Source organism: Danio rerio, chromosome 4, assembly GCF_049306965.1.
Source record: "Danio rerio strain Tuebingen ecotype United States chromosome 4, GRCz12tu, whole genome shotgun sequence".
Taxonomy (NCBI): Eukaryota; Metazoa; Chordata; class Actinopteri; order Cypriniformes; family Danionidae; genus Danio; species Danio rerio.
The window spans coordinates 41,876,082-41,888,982 of NC_133179.1; the positions used below are offsets into that span (position 1 = coordinate 41,876,082).

Below are 12,901 nucleotides of genomic sequence, written 5' to 3' on the forward strand. Positions count from 1 at the left end.
TTTTGTGTTGCTACTCTTCCAGCTCTGGGTAACAGCCTTGCAGCAATCACACCCAACTAGGGCTGCAGCATTAGCATATCAGCACTGGTGGTTCACTGGTAGAATTCTTTCCTGCTATGAGGGAGACCTGGGTTCCATTCCTGGCTAATGCAATTGCTCTTTTGTGTGGCTCCTGTTACAACTCTGGTTGACGGATATTCAGCACTCACATAACACAAAGGCAAAGAACAACATGGGTCAGCATTGGTGGTTCAGTGGTGGAATTCTCACTTGCCACGCTGGAGACCCGAGTCCGATTCCCGGCCAATGCAATTTCTGTTTTGTGTTGCTACACTTTCAGCTCTGGGTAACAGCCTTGCAGCAATCACACCCAACTAGGACAGCAGTATGAGCATATCAGCATTGGTGGTTCAGTGGTAGAATTCTTGCCTGCCACGCGGGAGACCCGGGTCTGATTCCCGGCCAATGCAAATCCTATTTTGTGTTGCTAATCTTCCAGCTCTGGGTAACAGCCTTGCAGCAATCACACCCCACTAGGGCTGCAGCATTAGTATATCAGCACTGGTGGTTCACTGGTAGAATTCTTTCCTGCTATGAGGGAGACCTGGGTTCCATTCCTGACTAATGCAATTGCTCTTTTGTGTGGCTCCTGTTACAACTCTGGTTGACGGATTATTAGCATTCACATAACACAAAGGCAAAGAACAATATGGGTCAGCATTGGTGGTTCAGTGGTGGAATTCTCACTTGCCACGCTGGAGACCCGAGTCCGATTCCCGGCCAATGCAATTTCTGTTTTGTGTTGCTACACTTTCAGCTCTGGGTAACAGCCTTGCAGCAATCACACCCAACTAGGACAGCAGTATGAGCATATCAGCATTGGTGGTTCAGTGGTAGAATTCTCACCTGCCAAGCGGGAGACCCGGGTCCGATTCCCGGCCAATGCAAATCCTGTTTTGTGTTGCTACTCTTACAGCACTGGGTAACAGCCTTGCAGCAATCACAACCCACTAGGACATAAGTACGAGCATATCAGTGTTGGTGGTTCAGTGGTAAAATTCCCGTTTGTGACGAGGGAGATCCGTGTCTGTTTTCCAGCCAATGCAATTCCTGTTTTGTGTTGCTACTCTTCCAGCTCTGGGTAACAGCCTTGCAGCAGTCACACCCCACTAGGGCAGCAACATAAGCATATCAGCATTGGTGGTTCAGTGATAGAATCTCACCTGCCACACGGGAGACCCGGGTCCGATTCCTGGCCAATGCAAATCCTGTTGTTTCCAGCTCTGGTTAACAGCCTTGCAGCAATCACACCCCATTAGGACAGCAGAATGAGCATTTCAGCATTGGTGGTTCAGTCGTAGAACTCTCGTCTGCGACGAGGGAGACCCGTGTCTGATTTTCAGCCAATGCAATTACTGTTTTGTGTTGCTACTCATCCAGCTCTGGGTAACAGCCTGGCAGCAATTACTCCCCTCTAGGAATACTATATGAGCATATCAGCATTGGTGGTTCAGTGGTGGAATTCTCGCTTGCCACGCGGGACACCACGAGTCGAGTCCTGACTAATACAGAAGTGGTTTTATGTGGTGTCTGTTCCAGCTCTGGTTGATGGACTTTTAGCAATCACACAAAGGCAATGAACAAGGTAGGTCAGTGTTGGTGGTTCAGTGGTAAACTTCCCGTTTGTGACACGGGAGACCCGTGTCTGTTTTCTGGCCAATGCAAATCCTGTTTTGTGTTGCTACTCTTCCTGGGGCCTCATGTATCAACGCTGCGTACGCACAAAAACTTTGCTTTGTTAACCGTATCAGCTAAACTCTCCCACTCTATTTTTTTCTTTTGTTGTTAATTCCGGAAAACAAACTTGCAAATAACACCGCTTTTCTCCGGTCTACCTCCGAAAGCAGCACCTCCAATTCACATTCTGTTCAAAGTTTCTCTTTTTGTTTGATTTTGCCATTGCTTTTTCGTTGGGTTTTTCCATTAGCATAGTCATTAGCATATTCATACGGGGGAGGAGGCAGGGAGGGGTTTTGCGCTCGTGCATGTTGCGCTCAGTTTCACGTTCATTCGGATGTACAAAAGAATATGCGTGAGATTCGGCGTACGCAGTGTTTCATACATCTGAATTTTTTTCTGCGTACGCACATTTACAGCTTTGTGCGTACGCAATGTTTTAGTAAGATTTCCACGCAAGTCTTCGTACATGAGGCCCCAGGTCTGGGTAACAGCCTTGCAGCAATCACACCACTCTAGGACAGTAGTATGAGCATATCAGCATTGGTGGTTCAGTGATAGAATCTCGCCTGCCACGCGGGAGACCCGGCTCCGATTCTTGGCCAATGCAAATCCTGTTTTGTGTCGCTACTCATCCAGCTCTGGGTAACAGCCTGGCAGCAATTATTCCCCTCTAGGACAGCTATATGAGCATATCAGCATTGGTGGTTCAGTGGTAGAATTCTCGCTTGCCACACGGGACACCTAGAGTCGAGTCCTGACTAATACAGAAGTGGTTTTATGTGGCTTCTGTTCCAGCTCTGGTTGATGGACTTTTAGCATTCACACAAAGGCAAGGAACAAGGTAGGTCAGCGTTGGTGGTTCATTGGTAAACTTCCCGTTTGTGACGCGGGAGATCCGTGTCTGTTTTCTGGCCAATGCAAATCCTGTTTTGTGTTGCTACTCTTCCAGCTCTGGGTAACAGCCTTGCAGCAATCACACCCCAATAGGACAGCAGTAGGAGTATGTAAGCATTGGTGGTTCAGTGCTAGAATTCTTGTCTGCCATGTGGGAGATCCGGGTTTGATTCCCTGCCAATGCGATTCCTGGTTTTTGTTGCTACTCTTCCAGCTCTGGGTAACAGCCTTGCAGCAGTCACACCCCACTAGGACAGCAGTATGAGTAGTCAGCATTGGTGGTTCTGTGGTAGAATTCTCGCCTGCCACGCGGGAGGCCTGGCGTCGATACCCAGCTATTACAATTGCTGGTTTGCTTTTTTACAAAAGCTCTGGTTGTCGGCCTGTTAGCACTCACACAACACAAAGGCAAGAAACAACATGGATCAGCATTGGTGCTTCAGTGGTAGAATTCTCGCCTGCCACGTGGGAGACCCAGGTCTGATTCTCGGCTAATGCAATTACTGTTTTGTGATGCTACTCTTCCAGCTCTGGGTAACAGCCTTGTAGTAATCACACCCCACTAGGGCAGCAATTTGAGTATATCTGCATTGGAGGTTCAGTGGTAGAATTCTCGCCTACCATGCGGCACACATGAGTTCAATTCTCGTCTAGTGCAGTTGCTGTTTTGTGTGGCTCCTTTTCCAGCTACATGTAACTGCCTTGCAGCACTGACTCGCCACAAGGGCAAAAGAACATATGTGCCAGCGTTGGTGTTTCATTGGTAGAATTTTCGCCTGCCTTGTGGAAGACCTGGGTCTGATTGCCAGCCAATGCAGTTGCTGGTCTGTGTTGCTACTCTTCCAGCTGCATGTAACAGCATAGCAGCAATCACACCCCACAAGGGTAGGATAACATGTGTTTCAGCATTGATGGTTTAGGGCTCTATCATATGCGCAGCGCAACAGTATTTTGCTAGTTTAAGCTTGACACAAGAGTCGTTTTGAGGCGTTGCGCTACGCTGTTTAAATAGCAAATGCATTAGTGCTCACATGTGCACCCAAAGGCGTTCTGGTCTAAAAAAAGAAGGTGTTCTGAGGCGCACTGCTGGCGCGTTGCTATTTTGAGAAACTAAAATATATTTTTCATTAGACCAAAACAAACCCGGTCTAAACACCTGCACAGAGTTGCACCTTGCTTACACACTGCTTAATATGCACAAGAGAGCAATAGGCAAACATCTTTACATATGAAAAAAAATTAATATTAAGGATATATATAGGATATAATAAGAATAGATATAGGATATAAATATTAAGGATTAAAATATTACAAAACATATTATTTTCTAGCCTACATAAATATGAAAAATCACTGCTTTTATGTCTTCTACATCTCGGGAGGCTTTTTCAGTTTATTCATAACAATTTGCTTTTGTATAATGTTATTATTATTAGCAGTATTATTTATTATATCCATATTTATCTTTGTTTTATTAAAAACAAGCTTACATTTGCCCACCTGTCAGGTTTTAAACCATATGGGGCACAGCATGTGTTTTAGGATATAACTCAGGTTTTTGAACACACTTCGTTATTGTTGTTCATTTATTAGTTTGCTGAAAATTAGAACTGAATTTAGAAATAGTTTTGAAATGAATATTTGCGCTTAACAAATACAATTAATTATTTATAGACTAATTGATGTCTGTGCGTAAAGGTTTCCATATCCAAGAGCGAAAGTGAAAGTAGATCATTTATCTCTCATTCTCACGCAGTAGATGCTCTGTTTAACAGTTTTCTTTTTAAAAAAAACAGTTAACTGTTTGCTTGTGAAATGCTCAGTTTTTCCACTTAGACTTACTTTACGTCCTGTAAATAGCAAATGTGCTTATGGCACAACGCAGCTGGCTCTTAAAGGTAATGGGAGATGAGACTCTAATTGGTTTGTTCTCAAAACACACCTATAACTCATTAAGAAAATAAACTCAACCCTTTTAGACCAGGCGCCTTGGCGCAAAGCGGATTTTCCCGTCCTTAAATTATCAAAAATGCATTCTGACACATCCTGAAAGCGTTTGCACCCTGCATTTTGCGCTCTGCGCATGGACCGTCAAAATAGAGCCCTTAGTGGTAGAAATCTCGCCTGCTATGTGGGTGACCCAGGTCAGATTCCCGGCCAATGCAGTTCCTGTTTTGTGCTGCTCCTCTTCTAGCTGTGTCTAACAGCCTTGCAGCACTCACGCCCCACTAGGGCAACAGCATAATTTTATCAGCGTTGGTGGTTCAGTGGTAGAATTCTCACCTGCCACGCGAGAGATCGGGGTACAGTTCTTAGCCAATGCATTAAAGCACCCACTCCCTAAAAAGGCAGGGGAACATGCATGACAGCAGTGGTGGTTCACTGGTAGAATTCTCATCTCCCATGCGGGAGACGGGTCTGATACCCGGCCAATGCAGTTCCTGTTTTGTGTTGCTTCTCTTCCAGCTACATGTAACAGCCTTGCAGCACTCACACAACACCGATTCCCATTCAGCGTAAGTCCTGTTTTGTGTTGCTACTCTTCCAGCTCTGGTTGACGGCCTTTTAGCACTCACAACACAAAGGCAAGGAGCAACATGGGCCAGCACTGGTGGTTCAGTGGTAGAATTCTCACCTGCCACGTGGGAGATTCGGGTCCGATTCCTTGCCAATGGCAAAATAATAAGCAGGTCAGCATTTGTGGATTCGTGTTGATTCCTGGCCAATGCAATTTATGTTGCTCCCCTTCCAGCTGCATGTAACCGCCTGGCAGCACTCAGAGCCCACAAGGGCAGGTGAACATGTGAGGCAGCATTGGTGGTTCAGTGGTTGAATTCTCGCCTCCCATGCAGGAGACCCGGGTCTGATTCTTGGCCTATGCAGTTCATGTTTTGTGTTGCTCCTCTTCCAGCTGCATGTAACAGCCTTGCAGCACACACACACCACAAAGGCAAGGAAAGACATGTGTCAACATTGGTGGCTCAGTGGTAGAATTCTTGCCTGCTTATAGCCGTATCCCCCTGGGAACAGTAGAGGACACTAGTGAGCGATTCAGGAAGTGAACAGCTGCAGTTCGGAGAAAGGGTCTCCTTCATTTTGGAATTTTTGTTTTGTGTTTGTTTGTGTTGTTTTTGTGGAGTGAAATAGAGTCTATTTTATTTTATTTTTTTAAACCACCTCCAGTTAGCAGCATCTTGCTAACTGGAGGGTGTTTTTTTTTTTTTTTTTTTTTGCACTTTTCCTGGGCATAAAATGGACGGTTCTTTGGCAAACGAAACTGGGCTGGATGGAGGGGCAAGAATGGTTAACGACAATGGACTGGACGATAGACAACGAGCTGGACAAAGGAAAAACTTGGTGGAAGAAAATATTTAAAAGAAGTAACAGTAATAGTGAATGCCGACGAAGTAAATGGGGTAAGAGCTGTGGACATCATTAAAGCAGTGACAGACAAGTGTGGTCATGGGAAGATTCTGGCTTTGAGACTGAGGCAAGGAAAAGAGTTTGAACTAACTATGGAAAAGCAAGAAACATGTGAGGAAATGATCTATGAACTGTTGATTAAGGAAATGAACTGTTAAAATCAAAGAGCTGCAAAACAGGGATTATGTTGTTTCTTTCGTGCACCTGCCAGTCTATCTTGATGACAGAGAAATTTTAGAAAAATTAGAAGGATGGGGAGTTTATCCCATATCAAAAATAAACAGAAGAGTTTACACAGGCACTGACATTGAGGACGGATCAAGGTTGTTTTTAAATGGTTTAAAGTGGAAGATGCCCAAAGAGGATATTATTTTATGAAGAATGTTTATTTTAATGTATTTGTTTTGTGAAATTTCTGGAGTTTTTAAATGATAATGTAATGTGATGATGTTTTAAATAAAAATAAAAAATAAAAAAAGCACATTTTAATGGATTGCGCTGATTTTAAGTGCTATAAAGGTGAAGAAAAGGGACACTTTGCAAGGAATTGTAATAATGTCAAATGTCCAGAATTTAAACAATTTTTAAACAAGTGTGAATGTTGGATGCAAGGAGAGGAAGGAGGGGGAGCAGAACAAGAGGACGGACAGGTGCATGAAAAAAACAAGGAAGAAGAAGATTTAAAAACAAGGGTTATGTAGGAGGAAACAAACAACATAAGGGAAGAGAGAGGAAAAAATGTGAACGAAAAACAGACGTCAGAACAAAAACAGTGGACACAAATGGAAATAACTGACAGTTTTAAAAACTTTTTAAATATGGTGGAAAACGATGAACAAAATAAGACTGATCAAGCCGAAGAAATGGAAAGTAATGGAGAAAAACTGACAGATTATGTAGAGAAGAACAAAGTGGAAAGAGGACTAATAAGAAGAAGAACAATAAAGGTAAAACCAAATGTGGACAGTGCAAGAAAAAAGATGTTGACAAAGGTGCAAGTAAAAAATGTAAATAGGTATGAAGTGTTAAGAGGGCTGGAAGTGAGGTGGATTTTTTGCCTTTTGGAGTGTGAAGTTAATCTATATATACAAATTGTATGTGTATAATCTGCTTGTAGACTTGCATACTATTAAAAGAATTAAGGTGCTATGTAGAAAGGGTCATAAAAAGAAGTGGATGAGAAGAGAGCGGGACAAAGCCTGAGTAAACAACTAATGTGTCTCAGGAAATGGATAAGAATAGAGCAACACATGTGTAAACAGATGACAGAGGTGAAATTTGGAGTCAAGGGTTAAACTAGGGGGGTCTTGTGTGATATATGTAGAAATAAAGGAAAAACAGATGACAGAGGTGGAATTTGGAGTCAAGGGTTAAACTAGGAGGGATCTTGTGTAATATATGGAGAACAAAGGAAAACAACGGATGTAAAGGGGTATTTAGGTAAGGCCAGGGCATGAGTGGGACAGAACTTTTCAGACAGGGATGCTACTGGGGGTCTCCTGAAAATTCTCCTTTGTTGTCGACAATAAAGTATATTCTTCTGATATTCATAACCTCCAGACTGAGTTTGATTTAGTAAGAGAAAAAACAAACAAAAAAAACACTACAGAAGAAGATGATGAGAAATAATGTTTTTTTTAACCATTTTATTTATTTTTAACATGAATTTAATTTGTGTTTCTTTTATGGAAGGGGCTGTTAGTTGAGTGACAAAAATTGGTATGCAGATGTAGAGGATGAGACTAAAAATAATGGGTGGTTTTAATATTTTAATATCTTTCACCATGTTTTTAAACATTTTATTATGGAATGCAAGCGGTTTATTGAATGTGGAGAAATTTAAAAAAATGTTGGTGTTATGTAAAGAAGCTGATGTGATTGTTTTGCAAGAAACAAATTGGAAAAATTTAAGTTTAAAATGGTTCAAAGTAAATGGGATGGTCAAATATATTTTAACAGTGGAGAGGATAAAGTGGGTTGTGGAGTAGTGATTTTAATAAAAAGAGGTATATATGAAAAATAAAAAGTAATATTTGATGATGGAGTTGGGAAATGCATGGCGATGAAATTAGAAAAAGGTGAAGATAATTTCATAATTTATAATATTCATGCATCTAATAATTAGATCTGGAGAGTAAGATGGTATATAGAAAAGACAAGGGGAGGGAGGAGCTACTGAAAATGATGACAATGTAATTTAATAGATGTGTGGAGAGAGAGAAATAAGACAAAGAGGGAATTTTCAAGAATGCAACTGGTTTTAAATGAGGTTAAGTAGGATTGGTTATATGTTATGTAATGTAGAAATGAAAGACTATATCAAAAGTGTATTTTACAAAAACCTTGGATTTAGTGATCATTCGATTTTTTGTCTGAAGTTAGATTGTGTAAAAGTTGAAAGGGGATTGGGTGTATGGATTTTGAATGCAACAATTTTAAAACATGAGACATACAAAGTAAAATTAAACAAATAATTTTAAACAGTGAATTGGATAGAATGTATAGAGAAGATAAAAGAAAATGGTGGGACAACATGAAGTTAGACATAAAAAATGTTCAATAAAATATTGTAAAATTTTAAAAATAATGGTTAAAAGAGTTAAAAATAATACAGAAATTCAAATAAGAAGGGAATTAGAAGATGAAATAAAAAGACTGCAAATAGATCAAAATGAAGAGATTGGGAAATTCATATATTTACAAGAACAACTAAAATAGATGGAAAATGAAAAATGCAGAGGGGCTATAATTAGAAGCAAAGTACACTGTTGAAGGAGATCTTAGTTCTTAAAAAACTTTAAAAAAAGACTTGACAGAAAGCAGACTTAATGAAAGAGGTGTTGGATAAAAATGGAGAATTAAAACAAGGAACTGAGGAAATTTTAATAGCTGTTAAACATTTCTATGAACATATGTTTAAGAGACAAGGAATTATAAAGGTTGATAAACAGTTTCTTTCAAATCAAATAAAAGCAAAAGTTTCAGAAGAAGATACATTTTTTGTGATGCAGGAATAACAGAAGTAGAAATTGATGCAGCAATAGGACAGTTAGCTACGGAGAGGAGTCCAGGCATAGATGGTTTAAACAATGAGTTTTATAAGAATTTTAGAGAAATTATAGTACGTGTTTTAAAAGAAGTATATGATGAGGTTTTTAACAAAAAAGAATTAAGTGAAAGAATGAAGACAGGAATGATTAAAATGATACACAAAAGAAGAAGTCCTTCAGATCTAAAGAATTATAGGCCCTTAACAATGCTAAATACAGATTTTTAAATTTTAGCAAAGGTTTTAGCAAACAGACTTAGGAAAATATTACCTAAAATTACAAGCACTACACAGGCATATGGAGTAGAGGGGAGGGACATAATAGACACAGTTCAAAGTATAAGAGATACATGAGCATGCGGTTGGGTCTCCGGGCCTGCAGCTTCATAATATTGGCTTCATGTCAGTCCAGCAGGTGGCGGTAGAAGATGTTGACAAACCGAAAGAGTCAAAAAAATGGGTTTAGGGTTTAGATTAGTGGTGGGTAAAGCGAGGCTTCATGAAACACTGAAACAGTCGAAGCAAATGTGTCGAAGCTTCGAAACGTTTCGAAACCCCACTCTACAGTGACATCTAGTGGTCATTTTTTGATGTATTGCACTGAAACAGCTTCAGCAAAGAACAGTTGAACAAATTGAGGAATTACACCCAACTTTGTATGTATGCTCCTTCAAGTAACATAGTATAGTGGTTAAAGAGTCAGTCTTCCATGCGTGGTTAGTAGGTTTTGAAGTCAGGCTGTCGCAGTTGTTTTGAAATGCTTTAATACCAGTTGGTAATGCTTTGCTCTTGTATCATTTTGTTTCAACATTGGTCTGATATCCGATTGAACAATTTGTGAATAAATATGTCGTTTTTGTCTTAAAACAAGGTTGTTGCTAGATCAAAAACGGTGGCCTGAAGTTATCAAGAATTATTTATAATATTCATTAAATTTCCCATTTATTGTATTTTATTAATGTCTACCCAAACCCTAAACCCCACCATACTGTAAAAATATTTATTATTGTTTTACAGTGTTACAAAAATGATGCTAAATTGATGGCATAACTGCAGCTGTATCCTATTTAGGCTACACAAAACAGAAACATGATTAAAATACATAAAACCATGATTTCAGAGTATTTGTACAAGTCGGGATTCGAACCCAAAACATCATGCAAAGCATAGAATCAATTAGCTAACTCACAGTCCTCTAAGCCATATGAGACAGAGATCATTTGATGATCTTGGCAATCAAATGAGGATTCGCCAGGTCTCGAAACGTTTCTAAGCTGATCGATGCTTTGAATCGCTTTAGTCACGTGACTAGGTGTTTCGAAACACTTTAGTCACGTGACTTGGGTGCTTCGAATCATGCTTCGGTGCAGTGTTTCGAAACACTTGCACTTCGGGATCTCGACACTGTGTCGAAACATCAGTTTCACGTCAGCCATCCCTAGTTTAGATGTGTGAGTGTGATTTAAATGTCTGATCCTGAAGATCAAATCCTCAAACTTTGGTTAGACACTGTGTCAAAACAGTCATTTAAACACTGTATAAAACACACAAAACCAGTTTTACACACTTGAACGTGTTTGTGCTTCTCTATATTAGTCTTACACAATGATTTCAGATCATTCAGCACAAAATCAACTTTAAACAGAGAGAGAGAAAGAGAGAGAGAGAGAGAGAGTCTTGAAAGTGAAAGCAGAGCTTCCGTTAACAGGAAGATGCGGATTGAGGTGAAGCTGGTTTTATATTCACACATTCAAACTTTCCCCCTAATAATATAATTTCTTTAAAGTATTATTTGCAAACTGCAAACAGTGAAATCATATTAACAGCTAATGACTATCAAAGTACAACATTGTTCACAGTCAAATAAACAGTGTTGAAGTTGTTTTCAAGTCATAATCGAATATTCAAAGTAATATGGTAAATAATATAGAGACTTCTAAATGAACGAATGTGTGAATATAAAACCAACTTTACCTCTATAAGCTGGTTTATATTCGCACATTCGTCCAGTGACAGCTCCATACACTGTTTACCGTGGTACTTTGACCATTCAGACTAAAATCACATGCAAGTACGACTTTAAAACATTAGCATTGTTTAATTGACCGTGAACAGTCTTGTACATTTTGATAGTGATCGCCTGCTAATATGATCTCGCTATTTACAAGACTTTTCTGAAATGATCTTATTAAGGAGAAAGTCTGAATGTGTGAATATAAAACCAACTTTACCTCAATTATTGATGTTCCTTGAACTGCATTTAACTGTTTTAGTGCTAACTAACTACTAACTAAGCTAATAAATAAATAAATAGCTGGCTAGGACGGAAGTTGTTGTGACAGACACATAGTATGCACGTATCAAATGTGAAATATCTGAGGTGGGACATTATAAAACACTTAACATAAAAAAAAATAATAATTAACATACCAAAACATCTACCAGAGAAACCTAAACTTCTGTCAAACTTTTCTTGTAATTCATCCTAACTACTGTTGAAAAAACGAGTCCCAATTGTCCAGATAAAGGGAAAAAAACTCACGTTAAGCGTTTTCTCCCCATTGAAGTCCATTATAAGGAAAAGGCAGGGCCGGCCCTGTACATTTGGGGGCCCTAAGCAGAATCAATTTGGGGTCCTACCTCGCTCTAAACAGTGGAGTATTGCCATTGCAAACCAGCCCACAATGATTATATTGCTTATTAAGTACAATCAATGAAACAGAAAAGTAAAGCTTAATTTCTTCTACTTAATAACTGTCTGAATGACTTGGACATTTTAAAACAGCGCTGTTTCTGTCAACTAGCAGCTTAACAAATGAAGAATTAAACTATCTTTAATAAAGGAAGCAGTGATTCCTACTTTGCATCCTTCTGGAGTGTTTAAAACATATTTCATTAATTTAGCAAACTGACTAAAGACTCTATAAAATATTCTTGAGTTTTTTATTTTTATTTATTAATTCCAAAAGTAAAAACCCTGCAATGAAAGACAGCGAGTGATAAATAGCCAAAACAGAAAATGCATTACTTAGTAATAGAATATACATTAAAAACTCAAGAAAACAACAACAAAACAATTACATTAATGCAAAGATTGATCCGCAAATAATCAAATCAATAAGTAAATAATGAAAAATATTAATATAAAAAAACAGAAAAAAAGGGAAGCAACAAATACTGGGTTAATATTAAAACCCAAACTTATTATTCCCTTCAGTCTCCTTCCCTGTTCCTTACATTTAAGATGCAGGGTTCAGAGCTTATATTAAGCTATAATTAATTCAACTAGCCAGCAGCTACCTCTCTAAAACTCTCACATGGTCACTCACTGAAGCTAAGCAGGGCTGTGCCCGATCAGTAGCTGAATGGGAGACCACACGGGAAAGCTAGGTTGCTGCTGGAAGTGCTGTTAGTGAGACCAGCAGTGGGGGTAAACCTGTGGTCTGAGCTTTTTTCCACGTTAAGCATTTTATAATGTCCCTCTGAGGTGTTAGATCAGGGGTTAAACGAACACAGGGTTCAACTTTTAAGTGGCTCTATTTTGACGGACCATGCGCAAAGCGCAGGGCGCAAACGCTTTCAGGACGTGTTAGAATCCATATATGCTAATTTAAACGGGAAAATCCGCTTTGTGCTGTGGCGCATGGTCTAAAAGGGTTGAGTTTATTTTGAGTTATTGGTGTGTTTTGAGAAAAAACAAATCAGAGTCTCATATCCCATTCCCTTTAAGAGCCAGCTGCGTCGTGCCATAAACGCATTTGCTATTTACAGGACGCAAAGTAAGTCTAAGTAGAA

At 39.5% G+C, this 12,901-nt stretch overlaps 1 non-coding gene across 1 annotated transcript; it reads left to right on the forward strand.

The window, feature by feature from the left end:
* Window positions 1–876: 876 nt before the first annotated feature.
* On the forward strand, window positions 877–947 carry trnag-gcc (transfer RNA glycine (anticodon GCC)). Its single transcript has one exon. It is a non-coding gene; the product is annotated as a tRNA-Gly (tRNA).
* Window positions 948–12,901: the final 11,954 nt, after the last annotated feature.